The sequence below is a fragment of the Grammomys surdaster genome, unplaced genomic scaffold (assembly GCF_004785775.1).
Source record: "Grammomys surdaster isolate TR1022 unplaced genomic scaffold, NIH_TR_1.0 126531, whole genome shotgun sequence".
Taxonomy (NCBI): domain Eukaryota; kingdom Metazoa; phylum Chordata; class Mammalia; order Rodentia; family Muridae; genus Grammomys; species Grammomys surdaster.
The window spans coordinates 8,325,134-8,348,335 of record NW_021621323.1 but is presented as its reverse complement, the minus strand read 5'-3'; the positions used below and the strand labels follow the sequence as shown (position 1 = coordinate 8,348,335).

The window sequence follows — 23,202 nt, the reverse complement described above, 5'->3', positions numbered from 1 at the left end:
TGATTTCTCATAGAACCCAGGACCACTAGCTGAGGGAAGGCCCAACCCACAACGGGATAGGCACTCCTTTATCAACCACTATTTAAGAAAATGCTCTACAGACTTACCTACAACCCAGTTTGATGCTAGCATTTTCCCAATTGGGGGTCCCTTCCTCTCCCATGGCTCTAGCCTATGTCAAGTTGATATAAGATTAGCCAGCTCACCAGGTGAACACTGTCTGTCCCACTGCTCTTTACACAAAATCTATTCAGAACTGAGATTTCTGCCTCTTGCTGCATGTCCATTACCTTTGCTTGGGGACTAATAGGATTCAAATTAAGTTAGAAAAAAATAGTGGGGTAGGCTTTCCTCTCCTGAGCTCATAGTTGATAGAGTAGGGCCTTCCTTCCTCCTATTCCCCTCATTCATTCCTACCTCACGTTGCATAACACACTACAAGTATGACATCCTGGGTGGTTCTTCCTTCACTAGAATCTGTAGGATGTACAACTTTCTGGACTAAGCATCCAAGGACCAGCATTGACTCCCAATGGAGACAACTGAAAACTAGAGTAAAGTCTATGCTAATCAGGAAACACTGTAGATTGGTAAGAACCACACGCCTGCCAGCCTCCTTCCAACATTATCCTTTCTTTCCGTAGTCGGCTGTCCATGCCAGGGTTAGGATGTGGTAGTGGTAGAACTCTGCTGAGTAGCAATAGTCTCAGAATTAAAATATCTTCCACTGCAGGAAGGAGGCACACTCCTGAGTCTCAGGGAAACAAATTTCACAAGTTTGGGAAAGCCAAAGCTTACAAGGTGTTCAACACCCCTCCCCCCACAGCCTCCCCAAAGTTATAAAAACAGGAAACAAATGCTGAGGATGAGGATGAGAGATTCTCCACAAGGCTGAGGGGCTAGGAACAGACCCTCTGAACATGCAGAGGTGCCTGCATGACCTGTACGGGGCTCCAGACACTGGGCTTTTCTGAGTCATCACCTGCACTTTGGGTGAGCTTTCCAATGATGCCTCTGAGACATCCCTACTCTTGTAAGTAACTCTAAGAAAATCACTAGTTCACCAAGTTAGACTTTGATGGGATAGCAAATTTGGCCTGTTACTGGTGCCCTTTGTGGGGTAAGAGATGTTTGTTCCCATCTCTTCAGGAAGGTTCTCACACAAGAAGCATTTGCTTGAGGGTCTAAGTTCAGTCTCTCCAGTATTTCAAAAAAGAGCACAAGACAAAATCCAATTGTCCCTGTCATTGTCATGTTGGGTTAGCCCTGACTGCGTGCTTCTGGTTCCAGGATCATGCTATGTTTTCTGAGTGGCCTTCAGAAGAGCTGCTTTTGCTCAAAACCAAAGATGAAAAGAGAAGTTACTATCTTCCTCCTCCTCCAACTAGCACAGGACCATGACATGACCCACGGGACACTCTTATCCTGACCCAACTCTAAATCAGCACAGCATTTTGTTGATAAAGCACTTCATGCTCCATTTTATGTATAACAATGCTGAAAAAAAAAAGCACCCACAGGGAACAAACATCACAAACGCCAGATGATGTCACTAACTTGGAACCTATGCATGATTCTCCTGATTATGAAGCAAGATTTTGTTTGAGGGGTTTTAGTTTCATTGCTGGTGTGATGTTGCAAGAAGATCACCAACCTTTAAATAACATCCCATTTGCCGATTAAACCTCGCATAGGACCAGTGGATATTCAAAACGAAGTACAGAGTGCAAGTCTGTTTCTGGGACAGTGGCTGCAGATGCTGATTTAGGTTGATGGAGAGAGACAATGGGTTGAGCAAACACAGGAATGCAGTAGAGCAGCTGGGAGGCCACTGAGCTAGAGGAGGTGAGGACCCACACTAAGGAAGCAACATGGCTCCCTCTCCTCTGCTAGGGACCTGGCAGTTGTTGTTTATAGCAAAGAACCCTTCACTTGTTATTCTTCCCATTTTCCTCCTTCACATTTTTGGATGTTTATTTCTGCCAGCAAAGCTTGAAGTCTGTTTAATGCAATGGGCAGTTCTTTCTCCAATAGGGGCAACCACTTGAATTAGATATTCACTTCCTACTTTGGAGCCTAGATAGAGAGAAGGTTTCTTCTTTTCTAGAAATATGACAGAAGCAGCTTGTAGTTTTCCTTGCATGCTCTGGCCCAGGCTACCTACTGACACTACTACTCCCTTGTGGACAGGGGAAGGAGAGGCAGATGCAGTGCACTTGTCTACGGTGTAATGTTTCCATAGCGCCCCATGCCTGGTGCCATTCTAACCTTTTCTCATCACTTTTGTCTCCACACCTCCCCATCCTCCCATTTCTTCTATTTCACCAGCATTAAAGTATTCCTTGAAATAACTCAAAGTCTTATTTTAAGATATGTCAACTTATGAATGGCAAAGACTGTTAGCCAATCAAAACCACTTACGGTAAAAGGAAGCTGAAGTAATTGACTATCCCCAGACCTGGGTTTCAAGGAGGAGGCTGTGCTGTGCTTAAATGTGTTGGCTCCTTCAAAACTCACACTGAAGTTTAATTGTTATTTTAACAGTCTGAAGGGAACTTCTAAGTAATGTTAGGCTGTGAGGATGCCACCCTCATAAACAGAGTGTTGAAGAGCTGACTTCTTTACAAAAAGGAACATTTGGACCCTCTCCCTCTCCCCCTCTCCCTCTTCCTTTCCCCCTCTCCCTCTCCCGCTCCCCCCCCTCCGTTCTCCCTCCCCTCTCCCTCTCCCTCTCCCTCCCCCTCCCCTTCTCCCTCTCCATTCCCCTCTCCCCCTCCCCCCCTCTGGATTTCCACCTTCTACCATGGCAGATACAGCCTCCTCAATCCTAAGCTTTCCAGGTTATACAAATGTGAGCCAACGAGTTCTGTTTATTATAAATCACACAGTCTTAACTTAAGTATTCTTTTTTGTTTGTTTGTTTTTTTGAGACAGGGTTTCTCTGTGTAGCCCTGGCTGTCCTGGAACTCACTCTGTAGACCAGGCTGGCCTCAAACTCAGATATCCACCTGCCTCTGCCTCCCAAGTGCTGGGATTAAAGTTGTGTGCCACCGCTGCCTGGCTTAAGTATTCTTTTACAGTAGTAAAAAATAAGCCACAGCAGCCAATGTCATAGAGACAGCATGACAAGGAAAGGAATATGTTTGTCAGCTTTCCCACAAGCCCTGGAAGGGAAGGGAAGGGAGTGTGCTGGGTTATTCTAGATCACCTATTATTACAGACTAATTACACCACAGGAAGATCTCCCTTTATTCTAAAATTCTTTATTTAAAAACATTTTTATTACATTTCTTAAAGCATGTGTGTGTGTGCATGTGCATGCGTGGGTGTGTGCGTGTGCGTGTGCGTATGTGTGTGTGTGTGTGTGTGTGACATACCACAGCGCATGAGTGGAGGTAAGAGGACAACTTGAGGAAATTGGTTCCTGTCCTTCACCCTATAGATCTATAGGTTCTGGAGATGAACTCAGGACATCAGATTTGGTGGCAAGTGCCTTTACCTCCTATGCTATCTTGCCCTGCCTCCCTTAGGATGCTTGGTCCCTACTTTTTATACACTTTTCTCTATCCTCTGCTTAAGCACAGGTTTCTTGTAGATCAAGCTACATAGAATAATGTACTAGGGGACCAACAATGTGTGAACTGGCTTTTAGATGTCAGACTGAAGACTAGTGATGCTCCAGGGCTTATCAATCAGCTGCTGCACAACTGGTCCTGACTCAGGGGATCTGTTGATTTCCATGGTGCAAATACCCCAAGGGTGACTGGTAAAAGTTATTACAGTGAGGTTTGTTGACTGGGATATTAGGAGGAGATACATACAGGTATGAGCCGGTCTTAGCTTGTCACTTAATATTCATCAGGTTATTAGAACACAGCCTGGCCAAGGTACATCAAAGTACCTTGTCACTTCTGAGACCATTACTATGTTTCCTGTTCTTTCTCTCTTCTGTGTATTTGCATGCACATGTGCATCCAGTTATCCACTGAACACTCTAAGGGGTCTAGCAATTGTCAATTTCATGGAAATAAATGTATATTGGGTGATTTCAAACTACTAATGGTTTAACATTTGATGTGCAAGATTCCTGAATCTGAAACAATATACTTCCTTAAAAATTAGTTTCCATGGCATCTGTATTTCCTACAATATTTTATTTATAAACATCAAAAAGGAAAATCATAATTTTAGGGTCTGTAAATGGACCTTTTCCTCTTCTGAGCAATAACTTACGAATGTTTTCTGTACTTTTCTCCTAACTTTTTTTTCCTTCTCTTTGTTGAATAACTTAGTATTTCAATTTCCCAAAATATTTTACAATAGCAATACTACCCAATTCACCTGAAAGTGTTTAGAAAGACTTGCACACAAAGTCTTGTCCTAGACTTCATAAATCTACAATTTGATTGTTATCTTGGCTATTTTGGGGAGCTGCTCAGAATCAAACCCAGGATTTTGTGCATGCTAAACATGTTATGTATCATGAGCCATATGTTTAGGCCTGTTATTCTGGGTCTTAATCATTACATGAGTTAGTAAATATGGATGAACTTCATCCAGGAGGTGTCTCCAGGGTATCTTGAGATGTTAAATGCACACAAACTGAAGGCATGTTCGTGAAACAGGAAGAGAAAAGAGACAGAGTACTAGACTTAATGAAGTCAGCAGTCCTTCTCTAAGTATCTTTACATGACTTATGCTATAGACTGAACCTGCTTGAACCAATTTTAGCATAGGTAAGCAAGTTGGAGCTTGCAAGAAGTCTGTCCTGTTCAGCAGGTACCACAGAGTTGAAATGGAACAGCAACAGAAGACTGCAGGATGCTGCTTGTTCTTTGTGGCTAAGTAGATGGGTTTAATGGTGAAGTGGTGTTGCTACAGATAATTATGGCAGACAGATGGCTTGGAATGACTTTCAGAATGAGTAGGACAAACTAGATCTTGCTCATATCTCTGCTCCACCCCTTGCCTTGAGCAGCTATGATCTTCTGACCACATGAGCCACTAGTTTCGTTTCCTGTCATTGCTCATGCAGACTTCTCTTGAGGCCAGCACTATCCAAGACAAGACAAGGAAGGGATTCTGGGAAATGTAGTTCCAGCTTACCATATAGTTAAAGCTGACAGCTATTCTGTCAATTCTCCTGTGTTGTATCTTTCTACCAAGAAGAACTGTCAAGCTATTGATTCTTCACCAGTGGCCTTGTATTCTTACAAGACTATTTTCCCTAAGTGTGTGTGTGTGTGTGTGTGTGTGTGTGTGTGTTTTAGTACTGTTAAAACGTATTCATTTTCCTAAGATTTTGTTTTCAAAGCAAAAATATATATTAGTTTTGTAGCCATAATTGCTACAAGATCTTAAGAATGTTATTTAGAAATCTTTAGTTTCTGCAACGATATCAAGCTATGGATTTTGGAGCAAAGATGCTAACAGACAATAGCAATTAACTGCTAAATTCTTGGAGGCCGCACAGATGCATGAGGTGTTCGGACAGAAACAAGTCCTTTGCCAAGTTAGGATGGCTGCCATGTTCTACGGATAAAGGTCATCTGAAGCTGTGAAGGCCATCTTCTGCCTATCAGCCCACCTTTTGCTAAGGCTGTGTGTCTCCTCCTCTGGACTGAATAGTGGACATAGTGGTTATTAGACTACCTGCTACTTTTCTGCACTTCTCAGCAAGATAAACTATTTTTTCTTTTAAAAATTGTATCTATTCTTTCACAATTACATACCCCTATACCATCCCCACATCCCCACAATTATTGTCTCTTATTAGTTCCTTCTCCTGTTAGACCCTTTCTTCTTCCCAACAATTTAAAGAAAGTTTCCCTCTTACTTACAGTGTATGGGTATGTGCATGTGTATCTGTGAGCATGCATGTGTGTGTGTGTTTGTGTGTGTGTGTGTGTTCCACTGCATTTAGTCAGGGTTGCTTGCACGAGTAAGACTAGGGGACAGTTTCCTTGAGTGAGAACAATTTACCAGTGGCTGGACCCTTGAGGAATAGGACTCTCCATCCCTCAGTAACCATTAACTGCCCAGCTTCTCAGAAAGGTGTGAGGCCTTATATGCTTTTCCCCTACGCATAACAGGATGTTGATGGGCCCAACCTTGTGTGGGTTTTATGTAGCAGCTTTTGCTGCTGTGAGATCATGGCTACCCCAGCCATGGCATGTCCAGGAGACAGTATTCATAGTAAGCCTTCCCCTCTCCTTGGTCTTAAACCCTTTCCTTCCATTCTTCTGTGATATTCCCTGAACTTTAGATGGGGACATACAGATGTCCCATTTAGGGCTGAGAGCTCAATGGTCAGTTATTCTTGGCACTTTGTCCAGTCATGAGTCTTTGCATTAACCAATTGCCAACTCCAAACAGAAGCTTCTAACTTTTAGGAAGAAATAAATATCTATAAGACAGTTTGACAGCGTGTCCATTAGCAAAGAAATCATTGTAGTTTCTCTCACAGGGACTCTGTTCTAAATTGCAATTGTTTATTTATGTGTATATGCATGTATGTGTGAGGATGTATGTATGTAGCCATGTTCCATAGTGTGCGTATGTAGGTCAGGAATCAGTTCCCTTCTATTGTGTCATTCATGGGTCTAACTCAGGTTGTCTTGGTGGCAAGTACCTTTAGTCACTGAGTTATATTACTGACCCAGTGTTTATTATTTTGAGTTCTTTGTATATTCTAGATATTAGTTCTCTGTCAGATGTGTAGCTGGCAAAGATCTATGCCAATTCTGTAAGTTATCTCTTCCTCAGCCGCTTCCTTTGCTGTACAGAGCTTTTATATTCATTCTTTCTATTCCTAGTCTTATTCAGATTTTTTTATCATAAGCATGGAAGATTGAAGGGACATTTTTGAATCATTTTAATCCCAGATGTAGGGATGTGGGGCTGCTTTGGGCTATCAGAAGCAGCTGACTGTGATCTGTCTTGTGCTCTAACAAAAGCGTGGTTTTGCCAGCTACAGATAGCTTCTGCGATTGTGTGACATTTGGAATTCTGGGAAATTTTCAGAGGGCATATAAATACTAGAGCTCCAATAGGTGAGATTGTTGGTTGTTCAGGCAGGTTGGTTGTGGTTTGTTAGTTGTAGTGCTGAAAGAAGAAACAAAAAGAAAAAAATTAGATTCAGAGATCTCTCTCTTCTCTATCCTTCTTTTTCTCCTAGCTACTGTTAGGGGGTGAAACTGGGGGGATAAAGAAGAACCCACAAAGTAGCAAAGACCAGTTACAGGAGATCTTTCCATCTTCTGATATCTTCTTCAATTTATTTCTTCAAAGGCTTGAAGTTTTGTCATATAGGCCTTTCTTTCACTTGCTTGGTTAGAGTTATACCAAGATATTTTACATTATTTGTAGCTGTTGTGAAAGGTGTTATTTCTGTGACTTTTTTTCTTGGCCTGTGTGTCATTTGTACATAAGAAATATACTGATTTTTTTTTAGTTAATCTTGTATCCAGCCACTTTGCTGAAGGTATTTATCGTCTGTAGGAGTTCATTGGTAGAGTCTTTAGTGTCACTTATGCATACTATCATATCATCTGCAAAAGGAGATACTTTGACTTCTCCCTTTCCAATTTGTATCCTCTTGATCACTCTTAGTTGTCTTGCTCTAGCCATAACTTTAAGTACTATATGGAATAGATTTGTGGAGAGTGGACAGCCATGTCTTGTTTTGAATTTTAGCGGAATTGCTTTGAGTTTCTCTCCTTTTAACTTGATGTTGACTATTGGCTTGCTGTAAATTGCCTTTATTATGTTTAGTTATTTATATCCAGTTAGATAAAAGTCTCTAAGCCTTTTATCATGAAAGGGTGTTGGATTTTGTCAAAGAATTTTTTCAGCATCTAATGAGATGATCATGTGTTTTTTTTTTCTTTTAGTTTGTTTATATGGTAGATTACATTGACCAATTTTCATGTATGTTTAACCATCCCTGCATCGCTAGGAGCCAGAGGGGCTAAGGACATCACAAGAAAACCCACAAAATCAATCAACATGGGTCCATAGGGACTCACAGAAACTGAGCCAACAATTAGAGAGTCTGCATGGGTCTGACCTAGGCCGTCAGCATATATGTATTATGGTTGTGTGGCCTGCTCTTCTTGTGGGACTCTTAACAGTGGGAGCTCAGGCTGTCTCTGACTCTTCTGCTTGCTTTTGTTGAAATAAAAAAAATGTTGGATTTGTTTCAAAGCATCTTCTGCATCTATTAAAATGTTTATGTGATTTTTCTTTGTGATATAGTATATTTACTGATTTGTGTATATTGGCCCATCACTAGAATGAAGTCAACTTGTTCATGTTGAAGGACCTTTTATAAAAGTGTGGTTTTGTGTGTTGGGGGCATGTCCATACCATGGTAGGTATGTGGAGGATGGAGTCCAACTAGTGAGTTGTTTTTCTCATTCCACCAGTTGGGTTCTGGAGCTTCAGCGTAGGTGGTTAGGGTTTGTGGCAAGTACCCGTATCTGTTGTGTGTTGTGCCATCTCACTAGCCATGTGTGATTTCATTGCATTGCAATTCCTCCTCTCCATCCTCTCTTCATTTCTATTGCATGTGTCTGAGTGTTTTGACTGTAGGGATGTCTGTGAACCACATGTGTTTGAGAAGGTCAGAAGAGGGCATTGATCCCATGAGACTGGAGCTACAAAATACTATGAGTTAACATACAGATGCTGGGAAGCAAAGGGTCCTCTGGAGGAGCTGCCAGCTCTCTGACCTCGGAGCCATCTCTTGGACTCCCATGGCTTTCAGTTCTCTCTCTCTCTCTCTCTCTCTCTCTCTCTCTCTCTCTCTCTCTCTTTGAGACAGGGTTTCTCTGTATAGTCCTGGCTGTCCTGGAACTCACTCTGTACACCAGGCTGGCCTCAAACTCAGAAATCCGCCTGCCTCTGCCTCCCAAGTACTGGGATTAAAGGCGTGCGCCGCCACCGCCCGGCGATATTTACCATTTTCAAAGCACTTCACAAATACTTAACATTTCTTGCCTAGTAAAGCTCTAGGAGGGACTTTTAAAAACTGTTTTTTTGCACAGAAATTGAATCATTTGCCTGGACTCTTGACACCAATTCAAGCTGCTATTTGCCTCTATATCTTTACCATTTTTCAACAAGACTCATTAGTTCAAAATCTGATATTTTCTCACTTATACAGTGTTAACATTTTTTTTGCAGTAGGAATTATGAAAAAAAATTACTCAATATCATAATCTCTCTAAACAGTGAACATAAGAGGGTTTTTTTTTTTTTGGTCTTTGGTTTTTTATTTTTTAAAATCAATTTGTACCTTTATTCCCACCTCCCTTTAAGGTGATCTTTCAGGATCATTTTTCTTGATAAGCTGTGTTTCCTCACAGCTGGTGAAATGGGGCTACTCTTGCTTCTCAGGACGGCTGGGCACAGATATCAGGGCAGATATTTCCTTTGCCTAAACAGACTGAATGAAAAGATGATTCGTCATGCACTGATAATTACAGCACAAAAGAAATTTGACTACATGTAAAGCTCCATTTTTCTCTTTAAGACCAGAAGCTTCCTAACCTCTTATAAAATCCATTCACCTGATATTAAAAGCTTCATTCTCTGCACCGACCCTCACTCTCTGACCCCAAGTGTATAACGGCAAGTTCTAAGAAAATGATGCAGCCACTGCCACAGCAGAAGCCTTTGTTGTTCCCACTTATCCTTGCACACAGACATCTCTGAATAGAGAGGCAGGTGCTATTCAGTAAAAAGAAAAAGAAAAGAAAAATCTCGTCCCCACAGAAAATGCAGATGGCAGTTAGAGCATATTTACATGTTTTTTCTTCCTTCCTTCCTTCCTTCCTTCCTTCCTTCCTTCCTTCCTTCCTTCCTTCCTTCCTTCCTTTCTCTTTCTTTCCCTCTTTCTTTCTTTCTTTCTTTCTTTCTTTCTTTCTTTCTTTCTTTCTTTCTTTTCTTTCTTCTTCTTCTTCTTCCTCTCTCTCTCTCTCTCTCTCTCTCTCTCTCTCTCTCTCTCTCTCTCTTTGCAGAGGTAATGTTTGATAAGTTTGGAATGGTGGAATCCACAGCTCAGCACTCACCACTCCCCTATATTGACCGATACTATTTTAAAGCTGCCTTTTGTTATTAATTCATGTAAGTTGTTGAGATGCAGATGCCCCAGTACATGACCAAACAATGGTTTCAGGGGGATTCTGGAGGTAGATCTGAGGCTGTGCTTGCTTTCAGGTCCCCATTTCTTATTATCTGGAGAGATTCTCGGGAGTCCTTCTTTGCAGACACAGCAAATTCATTGGCAGGATTAAACAATTTGAAGCTGGGTTGCAGATGAAAGTGTTGCCGCCTGCATCATCAATGCCAGCCACAAATCGCAGCCACCAATTGTTCTGTCATTAGCAAAACCTGTGAACAAGACTGGTCTCAATCTTCAGCCTGCTGGCGCTCTCCTCAGAGTTCTTTGACTAGATTGGATCCCGTTACCTTCACAATCTGTTCTGCCTTATCGGCACACAGACTGACAGACTTTTAAATTCACATTTAGAAAATCTGAAAGCAGTTTGGAAACAAAACAAACCAAAACAAACCCAACCCCACGGCTGGAAAGATGCCTCAGCCATATCAATTTATACTACCAATAAACAATGTTTAGCCACTGGGAGCAAATAATATGACCCACTTAATTTTAGGAGTCCTGGAAACAAGACCTGGATTCTGTTTGGTGTAAACATGTGGGATTGGCCCTCTCTATCATACCTCCTTTAGACAGCTAGGCGTTATACGAGCTCCCACCTATACCCATGGGAATAAAAAAAGGGTTAATATTTGGCACAGCTTTGGTCCTCTGAGATGAAAGGTGCTGTGGGGATTCAAAGGCCATTAAAATTATATGCATGGCAGATGCTGTTATCATTCAGCTCAGACACAGGAAGCAGCTAGCTGCATGCACAGTAAAAAGTAATAATGAGAATGAATTCCTGTTTAATGAGTATTTATCACACGCTGGCCATGTGTGAGCTACTTTATATTAGCTTTTGCTTTTAATTCCCAAAACACTGTGATTATCTCTGTTTTAATGTGCACAAAAGTGCTTCGGGAGGTTAGGTGACCCGTGTAAGGTCACACAGCTTAGGGTCACACAGCTTAGGGTCACACAGTTAAACCAATGCCCACTTGACTCCAAAGCCTGTGCTCTACGCTATGGTGTGATTTGAAGGCTACTGCCAAGGTCACATTTTCTGCAGCCACCTATGATAATGTGTCCTAAATCACATGTGTTCCACATTGATGCTTTTGATTGGTCATTTCTTGCCCAGGAAGAAACCCCTAGCTACGGACTCCTTGTTAATCTTGATAACTGCATCAATGCATTGGTTCAAAACAAAACAAAGAAGACCTTAACATTTTTGGGTTCTTAACAGATGTCTGGAAATAAATCTGTCAGTTCTTCAGAAAGTTGGAAATAGTTCTACCTGAAGACACAGCTATACCATTCTTGGACATATACCCAAAAGATGCCCCACCTTACCACAAGGACATGTGCTCCACTATGTTCATAGCAGCTTTATTTGCAGTAGCCAGAAGCTGGAAACAACCAGATGTCCCTCAACAAAAGTATGAACATAGAAAATGTGGTACACTTACACAATGGAATACTACTCAGCTATTAAAACAGAGGACACCATGAATTTTGAGGCAAATGGATGGAACTAGAGGTATCCCGAGGTAATCCAAAAGGACATGCATGGTATGTAGTCACTGATAAGTGGATATTAGCCAAAAAGTACAGAATACCCATGATACAACTCACAGACCATATGAAGTTTAACAAGAAGGAAGGCTCAAGTGAGGATGCTTCAATCCCACTTAGAAGGGGGAAGAAAATAAACATGGGAGGTAGAGAGAGAGGGGAAATGGGGAAAAGGATCAGGTATGGGGTCAGGCTGGGGGCGAGGAGAGAAGCTCAGAGGGCCAAGAGAATGGCAATATGCAGCCTCAGGGGGAGGGAGGTGGGGGGACCCTCTAGAAAGTACCAGAGACCCGAGAGGTGGGAGACCCTCATGACCCAACTGGAGTGACCTTAGATGAAATGCTCAACAGTGGGGAGAGAGAACTCAAAAGAGTCTACCTCCAGTAGACTGACAGGGCCTCAAGTGGAGTTATCCACAGTCAAACTGACCCAGAATTATTTCTTTCTAAAAGAACTGCAGGGACAAAAATGAAGAAGAGACTGAAGGAAAGGTGGTCCAACAACCTGCCCAACTTGGGATCTATCTCATGGGGTGGGGCACCAAGGCCTGACACTATTACTGACGCTATGATGTGCTTACAGATGGGAGCTTGTCATGGCTGTTTTCTGAGAGGCTCTAGCAAGCAGCAGACTTAGACAGATACAGATACTTACACCCTACTATTGGACTGAAGTTGGGAACTCCTATGGTTGAATTAGGGGAAGGATTGAAGAAGCTAAAGGAGAGAGCGACCCTATAGGAAGACCACCAGTCTCAACTAACCCAGACCCCTGGGAGTTCCCAGAGACTGATACATCAACCAGGCAACATACAAGAGCTGGTCCGAGGCCACTGGCACATTTATGGCAGAGGACTGCCTGGTCCAGCCTCAGTGGGAGAAGAAGCGTTTAATCCTTGAGAGACTTGAGGCTCCAGAGAAGGGGGCAGTCTGGTTGGGGAGTACCCTCTCTGAGGCAAGGAGGAGGAGGAATGTGATGAGGAACAGTGGAAGGGGGGAACTGGGAAGGGAGGGCAATGGCTGTAATGTAAATAAACAAAATAAAAATAAACAAAACAAAACAACAACAAAAACCAGACTGTTTTTCTGCTTTGCCCTTTGGTTTTTAAGGTGAGACCTTATGTCATAGTCCTTAATGCCCTAGAACTCACTTGATGTTTCAGGCTGTTTGAACTTTCCTCAGTCTTCTTGAATCTTAAAGGAGTTTGCTGCTGGGCCTATGTTAAAAAAAAAAAAAAGAGCTGTAAGGATTTTGAAAGACCTTTCTTCTATGATATGAGTCCTATGGAGTGGAGCAAAAAATGTGAAATTAGCAGTCTGTTTTCTTCCATTCTAGCAACTGGAGAGTTAGCAAAGACGACGAGCTCTCGTTTCCATTGGGCTCAATGTATATCAGTACAGAGGACACTCAGGCCCCTTTCTTGTTGATTAGGGATGAGTTTGACACAGCAGTTATAATCACAAGGTCTACAACAGAGGGGATATCATTAATTATCACTGCTCAGAACAAGCTGGTATTGACTAATAGGGGCGAAAGCCATTATCTTTTAAAATTGATATAGGAAATATTTTTGGGTTAGAAATAAAATAGTTTGACTCAAGAAATTACATCATTCATGAGTCAAAGTCCATTTTACAGATGGGATTCTTAAAAATAAAATATGTAAGTTTCTGCACCAACAATGAAGCCTTTCTGCTAATTAGTGGTGTCAGGATGGATAAATTATTTAACCCCTATGGGTTTCAGCTTCCTGAAGACTTGATAGTAATTTCTGTCTCAAAGAGCCAGATGGACAGAGAGTAGCGGTCCTCCATATGTACCTTGAATGGAACTTCGGGTGCTGTCTTCATCCTACCTCTCTGTACTGGATTCATTTTTTCTCTTTCTGAAGAAAGGAGAGACGAACCTTAGTAATCATCATAAAGACAGAACACACTTGCGCCTACCTTTACATGTGATAATTACCCTTTGTTTTCTTCCTTGTGCTATTTAGGACAAGTAGAGTTTAGGCATAGTCTCAGTGAAAAAATAGGGTTGTTGCAAAGCAAACCGGCTAGCGTACATGCTGGCCCATCTTCACTGGAAATACTAGATACTCAGGGGCTCGGCGTATTATTTCCCTGTTGGTCGTAATGAACGTAGAACTTGGCACTTGCTGGGGACCCATTTGTCACTGAGCCTGAAGTAGTCCTTTCTTTGTAGATGAACTTGCAGTTCCTCCAGCAACCTATAAGTGAAAATTGAAGACATTAGAATTTGAGGCCAGATCACCAGCATTTCCTCTTTCACGGGTGCTGGCTCGTCATTATTTTAACAAGGATTCCTTATTCACCTTCCTGTGTCTTTCTAGGAGTTCCTACTGATAAATGTTTTAGATGCTTATTTCCTTCCTGGAACCAGTTTCTCAGAGAGCATTGATACAATCCACACCAAATGTGTTTTTCTATATCAGATAGTGAGCTAGGTCTTGAAGCCTGGCTTATTCATGCCCAACAAGGCCTAGATAATATAATCCCTGAGTCAAGACCTCAGTCTGGCGCTGCTTGCCCTCTCAGAGAGAATTTGTGGAAACACACGAATGGGGAGCATACTTGCAGGCATGCAGAATCAGTGTTTGGACGATATTAGACAGGAGGCAGAAATACTGCTATCTGATGAGAAAGGGCAACCGATCGAGGGTCATTAACAAGTGAGGGACATTAATGAGCAAACGCTAAGTTTGAGAGGCAGAGCACCTGTTTGGTAGTTTATAACGAGGCTCTTTTTCCTTATAGTGGAGTGCGAACAGCTGAAGAACCAGAGTTCCGATCACCCTTGTCAGGAAACTGATGGAGTCGTTTGGAAACACCCCTTACCAGTTTGATTCTGTAGTCACCATGACCATTAACGTTTTACGTTTGTGGTTCGTTCTTCCACTGTACAAGTTGCCAACCTGTACATGTGGGAGATGATCCTTATGAATTTCAGCAACCTGGCATTTTTTTGTGACATTTTTTTAATGTCCGGGGGTTAGGATCACAGGAGAATATATCCTGTGATGTAATAGTTAAAATGCTGCATCTTGCATTCCTACTACAGGACAGGAGGTGCAACCACCTGAAGCTCTCCCTGTGTTTTAGAGGCAGTACCGATATTCCATCCAACTGACCTTGTTCCAGTGGAAGGTGCTAGCATTTGCAAGCTGGAAAGGGCTCTTAAACAGGTTGACTGAGGGTGTCAGTGATGTTCGTGGTGGGCAAAAGTGTGTTTGTAGTTTAAAGAAGCATCCAGTGGGTGCCACTCAAGGAAGACCTTTGGAATTCTGAAGCAAAATCATGTCATCTGTAGTGGACAGTTACATGTTTTCTGAAGAGCATATCCTGAAGCAGGATTGAATCCTACTAGAGATAGAACTCTTGGCTATTAGGTGCCAGCTGAGGCATCATTATGAGTTAATTTCTGTTTCACTGGTCAAGTTACACATATGGAGAGGGCAGGCTGCAATCTATCATTGAGTAGAAATGAAATCCAGACATGACAGCAGAAGAGTACACATGAAAGTTGCATGATCAGCTATCGAAAATGCCCATGTCGTACGTCATTGTGTTAGTAATGTTCCCAAAGTTTGCACTGGTATATACCTTAGAATGTGTCCTGTCCAATCACAGAAAGAGAAAGATACTTAAGTATAGTTGGTGGATGGACTGTCTCTGTAAAAACTTACTGTAAGACTAGTCTATTCGTGTCAGGTACAGCTCATTGATAAGATTTTTTGTTTTGTTTTTTTGAGACAGGGTTTCTCTGTGTAGTCCTGGCTGTCCTGGAACTCACTCTGTAGACCAGGCTTGCCTTGAACTCAGAAATCTGCCTGCCTCTGCCTCCCAAATGCTGGGATTAAAGGTATTCGCCACCACTGCCCGGCCATTGATAAGATTTTAATAAACTCGATAGTTTAAAAAAAATTCAAATGTTCCTTCCTTCCTTCTTCCTTCCTTCCTTCCTTCCTCCTTTCCTTCCTTCCTTCCTTCCTTCCTTCCTTCCTTCCTTCCTTCCTTTCTTCCTTTCTTCTTCTTCTTCTTCCTTTCTTCCTTTCTTTCATGTATGTGAGTACACTGTCTCTGTCTTCAGGTATACCAAAAGAGTGCATTAGATCCCCATTACAGATGGTTGTGATCCACCATGTGGTTGCTGGGAATTGAACTCAGAACCTCTGGAAGAACAGTCAGTGCTCTTAATCACTGAGCCATTTCTCCAGCCCCAAATGTTTCTTTCTGAAGATTTTTGGCAATGAAAGTAGAATTCTAAAAATCCAATAAACTTATAATTTAAGTAGGTTATAGTTATATTAACATGCTTTCTCTCCCTGACCACCTAATTTAGTATAATCAAGTTCTTAGCACTTTATTTAAACATTTCCATCTGGCCAGCCACTGGAGTCCATCTGGAATAATGTATTTTTATCAAATTCTATGGGTAACTCAAACCAGGATCATTGATCTGAAGAGAAAATGGTTATATTTCATAGGTTTCACACATGAGCAAATTGATCTATAGCTGTGCAATGAATAATAGTGTTACTTAACTATACATTTAGGTGAATGTCTTGGAAATTATACAGTTGAGTATTTTGCGTTATTATTACTATTTTATTTGGATTTCTCTTTGGGAAGGCCTTCTTCCTTATAATTTTTCTTCACTTTTCACCCATACTAGACAGTAAAAGGACAGTCTGGTCTAATGGCATGATGACAAGAACGCCTCCCAAGGGAGAACTCATGAGCTGGAAGTCATCACAGCATCCCTGAGACCAGTGGCTGCATCTCTGGATAGAGAAGATCATGTCACAACACAGGGTACAGGATAACTGGGTCACGCTGAGTGTAGTTTCCCTATCTAAACGCTGAAGCCTTTGGAAGGCATTTAATCACATGTGCCTTAGTTTCTCCATCTGAAGTACAAGTGGATTCAGTAGGATCTAAATATTTCTTCCAGTTCTGAGTTTTAATTTCAGGAGAGTTTTTAACTCAGATAAGGCTCGCTGAATTGAATATCAGTCAAAAGAACTTACTTTCAAGCATTTTCTTAAGTTATGTGGGTCAACATATGCATTGCGAGTCTCGTGAATTTTCTTCTTTGTTCATGCATTAACCTCCCTCCAACAAGATGACATTAAAATGCCCATTGCTAAGTCTAATGTTGCATTTGTTTTGTTTTGCTTTTCTGGAAGACTTTGCGAGATAGTAATCGACTCAGTTATCTGAATAGATGATATGTGCCGACATGTACGTGGCATAGCTTACACAGAAACTCTTGTGAGATGATTGAACAAGATTTCAATATACAGCGCTTTCTATTTTCTATACTTTACCCACCTTCTACTAACAGTTGTCTTGTCCCACTGCCTGCCCAAGTGGTTTTTAAACTCTTTACATTTCTGATCATTTTCAAGTAATACATTTCATGATCTCACTGCGTGTTTCTGAGGTACTACTTCCTGGTATTTGCCCAAAACCCTGTCTCTTAGTTGGGGTTTCTATTGCTGAGATGAAACATCATGATCAAAAGCAACTTGGGAAGGAAAGGATTTATTTCACGCACAGTTCCTCATAATAGTTCATCCTTGAAAGCAGATAGGGCAGGGACCTGGAGGCAGGAGCTGATGCAGATGCCATGGGGGGATGCTGCTTACTGGCTTGCTCCTCATGGCATGGCCAATCTGCTTCCTTATAGCACCCGGTACCACCATCCTAGTGCTGACTAAACTCACAGTGGGCTATATTTTCCTTCATCAATCACTAATTAAGAAAATGCCCTATACACTTGCCAACAGCTTGATCTTATGAAGATTCTGCAGGTGAGGTTCCTTCTCCTCAGATGGCTCTAGCTTGTATCAACTTGATATAAAACTAGTTGACACAACTGGCCTTGGTCATTTCACCCTAATATTTTTCCATGTTCAGAGTATCCACTGACTTGTGGATATTTAAAAATATCTCCCCCATGGCTATTAAATCATCTTCTTTTGAACATATACCTTAGACAAAATAAATGTCTTTCTGAGGACTGGTGCTTGGAAGGCTTGAGAAACAAGAACAGGGCTGGTATGACCTTCAGAGGCATGTGAATTTGAAGGAATACTTTGTGGCTCATAATACCCCTGAGCAAGCCATTCCTGGAGGAAGCACTTAGTAGATGCTTACTGAATACACAAAGAGACTAAATTAGAACAGAAAATGTATTTTTAAATCTCATTGCTGATGGTGATTATCAGACAACTGTTTCATCTCAAACGTTTCCCTGCCTGCAAATGTCATCATGCCTCTCTCTTAATTTGGGAGATTTTATCATATCTAACAACGGTACTGGGGATTAATGTCTAAAACCATTTCACTGGCTACAAGGCACTGAAACTATTATAATTAGCACTGCCTGGTTGCTCCTTCTTCTTGAGAGAGACATAGACATTTGCCTTTTGTTTGGTTGTTTCTCAGAACAGTATTCTTGCCTTGGCTCCTAAGTAGAAACTTCACTTGCTAGGCTTACTTCACAGTTGATTCCATCCTATGACTTCCTGTTTTCACAATGTGCCAGCCAACCAAATGTGTCTGTGGTTTTAAAGCACGTGCCAATGGAACAGCTATCAGGCAGAAAATGCATAGACACATCCCAAAAGACCTCTGTTAAAATCAGTAAGATTGCACAAGGCAGGAACCTCGGGAACCATTCTACAAGAAGTGAATGGTCAGAAATTAGTTCATTCAGTGCAGCGTCTGAGCCTTAATAAACCATTCCTTATCTCTTTGGGCCAGTGGGCAGCTTCTAATTGGTAAGAGTCCAAGGTAAGGCAAACATGTGGAAGGGAACCTCTCTGCCTGCCTTTATACATCAGCGAGATAGCCCTATCATACATCAACGGACAGCCTTCAGGTTGACAACAGGAAAAATGTGACTCAGCTCATACAAAGGGGAAGTCCTGTGCTGGGCGCAGACAATGGCTCTGTCATTTTACTGTGTTGCTGGCTGTCGTCTTTGTGAAGATATGCAGGGCTGAGGACTCGGCCTTCTCCTTTGGGACAGAGCATTTTAGCATCTAGGGTCGAGCAGAGCAAAGGAAACAGCAGGAAACTTATGGTCAGGATGGTAAAATGATATCTTTATAAGTCAGTTTTCCTTCATTTAGGAATGAAAACAGGAAAGGGCCAGCAATGAAACAAAAGCATAAAGAAATAAAAAAAAAAACCAAAAATCAAAAATCAAAAACCCCACCTCGTTTGAATGATAGAGTCTGGAGAACAATAAAGAATGTATTCTGTGAAAGAGTCACTTATTTTTTTTCCTCTGATATTTATGTATTTGCAATTCCCTCTGTGGAAGTACCAACCTGCTTATTGACGTGGAACACACCATCATATGGCACTAAACACTCTCTACACATGGTTCACATGTTATCTCGTCATGAGAATTTTGGGGAAGATTTTTATTTGAGACTTATAAAGCTGAAGAGAATGTGTTTTTCTCTAGTATCTGAGTACGTCCAGCTTACATAAAATACCACCAACAACTGGACAGACCACAACTATGGTGTTCATATCAGAAACCACGTTCCTAAGATGAGCCACTTTATGTGTATGATCCTGTGTGTGCAGCCACTTGACGCCACTTTTCTCTGTGTGGACGGTCTGCTCTTAATTGCTGCCACAAGGCATCTTGTCACATCACCTTTTCCAGTGTCTCATTTATATGAGTCTACATTCTCTTCTGCTTCTATAGGTGATGAGACTGTGGTGAAGGTGCCTATTAGGCCTCCGGTGAGACATTGAGTTATTAACAGCAGTGAGGAGATTACCAAAACTTTTCAGGTCTTTAGAACTTGGTAGGAAAGACATTTACAACAATGGAATAATCACATATCAAAACATGGGTTCTAAGTTTCAGTCTTTTGAAAATTAGTGTTAATTTTTGACTGAATTGTTTAGACTCTAGAGTGTGGCAAATCTATTTTACTATGATCTCATAACTTGTGGTTATTCTGATAGGTATGGGTTCTGTGTAGCCATGTCACAGTAGCTTGTTAAGGACAGTTCTCCTCCCCCCCTCACCCCCCACCCCTGCATTATTACCACCATCACCTATGTGTCCTTGGCACAGCGTGCCTGAAATGTGTCAATCATTATGTCTGTATAAGGCTTAGCTCTCTCAAATTTACTAAAGAGGAAAACATTTAGGAAGTAGAGTGAGTTAGGAGTTCGGCTTTGTTTTGTTTTTGGTTTTTGACAAGGTATGGCTTGGCTGGTCTGGAACTCTCTACAAGGCCAGCCTCCAACTCCTTAAAAGTCTGCCTGTCTCTGATCTACCTCTCCAGTGTTGGGATGAAAGGAGTGTGCCACAAGGCCCCACAATGATTGATTCTTGACTTAATTCTACCCATAGATTTCCAGAACCTTCCTTAATCTCAGATTAGAGAAAAGGCCCGTGCCCTTCCCCAGCTCCCACTCTTCAGTGTGGCAGAGCCTCTCCTTTCTCTGATCATCTTCCCACTCACTCACATCACATAGAAGTAACAAAATGACTATAGCCTTACTCACCAAAGCTATTGTGTGAGTCAGAAGCAAATAGTCTAGCAAATTGGGAAATTTACCACATCTTTTGAGCCTCACAGTAGCAAGAATTGCAAATCTTCTATGGAGCTGGAAGAAGGAAGTTATACATGTCTTCTCAAATATCCATTTGGCTTGCAGCAAAACAATGGTCAAATCTCACTTCATCAATAGTACCCTGACTCTTTGGGCTATGAACTGTCCACACTACATTTTGGAACTCCTGATCGCATCCTGTTGTTTCTCTCTATCCTATGGTACATGTCTTCTAATCAACTGGCCTACTTTCTTGTATAGATTTTCTGTTCATGCTTTGTACTTGAAGAGAAGGAAAAGGGATCTCAGTTGGCTTACTAATATATCTTAAGCTCCAAGAAGAGTGTCGGATGTACAAAGTTCAGGATTTACAGAAACAAATTAACCAATATCCATCTATTATCTTCCCTTACCTAAGCCTCTGAGTGGAGCAACACAAATTGAAATGTATTTTCATAGGGCCCAATAGAGAATTATTGCCAAATATAACCAAGTTGTGTTCTCATCCAATGTGACTGATCACAAATGAAATATGAAGGTACGGTTCAAATAGACTCAATCCATTAAGATATTCAAAATGCTTACTCGGGTATAGGACTATGATGGGTGTCAGGAGACAGGGATGAGTATGCTGTTGCTTCTGTGCAGAGTTTCATCTATTGGGAGACAGGGATAGAATGTGCCCTCTAACGTAGTTTGATGGATACCAAACTAGGAATAGAAGTCTAGAAGAGTATGATGGGAAGTCCCATCAAACAGAATGGTTCTGTGTTCTATGAACATGGGAAAAGTGAACTGTAAGGGAGTGATGATGGAGAGAGTCATGAAGATGCCTCAACTACATGAGCCAATCCTCACATGCTTAGTTTTCTCTTTAGGACTATTTCCTGCCTCCAGGGTTCCAAGTCAAGCCATCATGTAGGATGGAAAGAATAAATTGGTAACCTGTTGAGGCTCTTAAATTTTAATTCTCCTTCCCTATTCCATACCAGTTGCTGTAGGCTTGGGTTGCATGAACCTGTATTGCTCAGTGGTGTTCTGAATCAGCCTCATTTCCTCCTGATAGTCTCCAGGTCTCATTTTACTTCATGCCTTCTCTAACTGCCTATTTTGTACTTTCCTGGTATTGCCTCACTCCCAGCTTCCTGTACCTTGACTTATCTTTTCTTCTTCTTCTTCTTCTTCTTCTTCTTCTTCTTCTTCTTCTTCTTCTTCTTCTTCTTCTTCTTCTTCTTCTTTTTTTTTTTTTTTGGATGAAAAGCAGTTGGCAGATGAGTCACCGGTACAGTCATTATGACTTTCTTTGATGCTCATAAGAATTGCAGATTCCTGGCTTCAACGGTTTGTACTTCTGCCTCAGATGAGTCATATATTTTTAGGTAGTGGATCAGAGGCTCTGTTTTCTCATCTTGATGATTCTGAATGTTCTCCAAGGTCTGATGAGTGTTTCTCCTAAAAGAAATGGTGGGCAAGATGCAGCCAGGCAAAATGGGAAGAGAGTACAAAGAGAAACATGTTATACTAGGGGGTCGTGCCTTCCCAGGAGGAAGTTGCTTGATGATAGCCTATTTTTAATGGTTGTCAAAAGATTGCTCAATGGATGATTACTTTAAACCTTTAAAAGCCTCCAAATGCTTCAGTGGGTGAAGTTTTGAACAGGTCTCAAGTATCTACTCTATTTTATTCTCTGTCATTGAGAAAGACAGAAACAAATTAGTTATATCTCCCATAGAACCATAAATAATTTATTAAGATAAAGGCAGGAAGCACTGAAGGAAAATACTTAACTTCCCAACTACAATAGGTTAGGAAGACATGTAGGTTACATTTGTCCTTCCTGCATCTTGGAACATGGGACTTTGTGTACTGCATTACATGAGTCAGTAAGTTGTGGGCTAGAGAAAGAACACAGGGGTTGACTTATTTCATGGTCTGAGGTACAGAATGGAAGCTGACTGTCCCGTTTGCTTTCTACTGCTGTAATAAACACCAATATCAACAGCAACTTGGGAGAGGGGAGGGTTTCTGTCATTTTATAGCTTACAGTTTATCATGAATCAGGACAGGAACACAAGGCAGGAACCTGCAGAAACAGAAACCATGGAGGTAGACTGCTTACTGGCTTACTCTCCAGGCTCAGGTTCGGCTACCTTTCTTATATCCTAAGACCACTTGGAACCTCCCACAGTGGGCTGGGTCCTCCTACATTAATCTAGTAAGTTCTCTGCGGATTGTCTGCAGGCTGATCTGATAGAGGCATTTTCTTGATTGGGGAATCCCTCTTCCTAGATGACTCCAGCTTGTGTCAGGTTGACAAAAATTAACCAGCACCCTGGCAATCCAGTTTTTATGTCTGTGGTGGAAAACATTCTGTTCATAAACTACCCACTAATGAAAAACATTGAAGGGCAAATTAAGCAGCTGAGATCTTTAAGCTCAAGGCAATGGGTAGACATTGCACTTCTTGAGTTTAGAAGAAAGGAAGGGTTCTGAGAAGTGCTCTGAATAAACACCATCCACAGGGTATAAGTTGAGGGCTCTTAATGTCTCTCGTTCTCCCATGATTCCACTCCTCTTATATTGAGAATAATGCCCATCAGTGGCTTTGGTCTTCAAAGTCAGGTGATAAGTATTTTTATACTGTTTTTAAGCAGTAAGTGAGATAAGAAGAAAATAGTGAGCGTTTTCTTCTCCTTTTTAAATTATCTTTTTTATGGTTTGAGAATGACATCTACTCCCCTTTCTCTCCTCTCTAATTTCTTTCCTATTCCCTTGTGAATTTCCTTCCCATCTTTCTTTCTTTCTTTCTTTCTTTCTTTCTTTCTTTCTTTCTTTCTTTCTTTCTTTCTT

At 41.5% G+C, this 23,202-nt stretch overlaps 1 long non-coding RNA gene across 2 annotated transcripts in view; it reads right to left on the bottom strand.

The window, feature by feature from the left end:
- Positions 1 to 4,834: 4,834 nt before the first annotated feature.
- Positions 4,835 to 23,202, bottom strand: part of LOC114614778 — a 130,319-nt gene continuing 111,951 nt past the window's right edge. The window contains exons 2-6 of one of the 2 annotated variants that reach the window (XR_003710381.1): positions 13,706 to 13,967; positions 13,561 to 13,625; positions 12,891 to 12,956; positions 9,299 to 9,448; positions 4,835 to 7,104 (exon numbers count right to left, since the gene is read on the bottom strand). This is a non-coding gene — a long non-coding RNA (uncharacterized LOC114614778). The remainder of the gene's footprint in view (positions 7,105 to 9,298; positions 9,449 to 12,890; positions 12,957 to 13,560; positions 13,626 to 13,705; positions 13,968 to 23,202) is intronic. The other variant, XR_003710380.1, reaches the window with a different exon arrangement.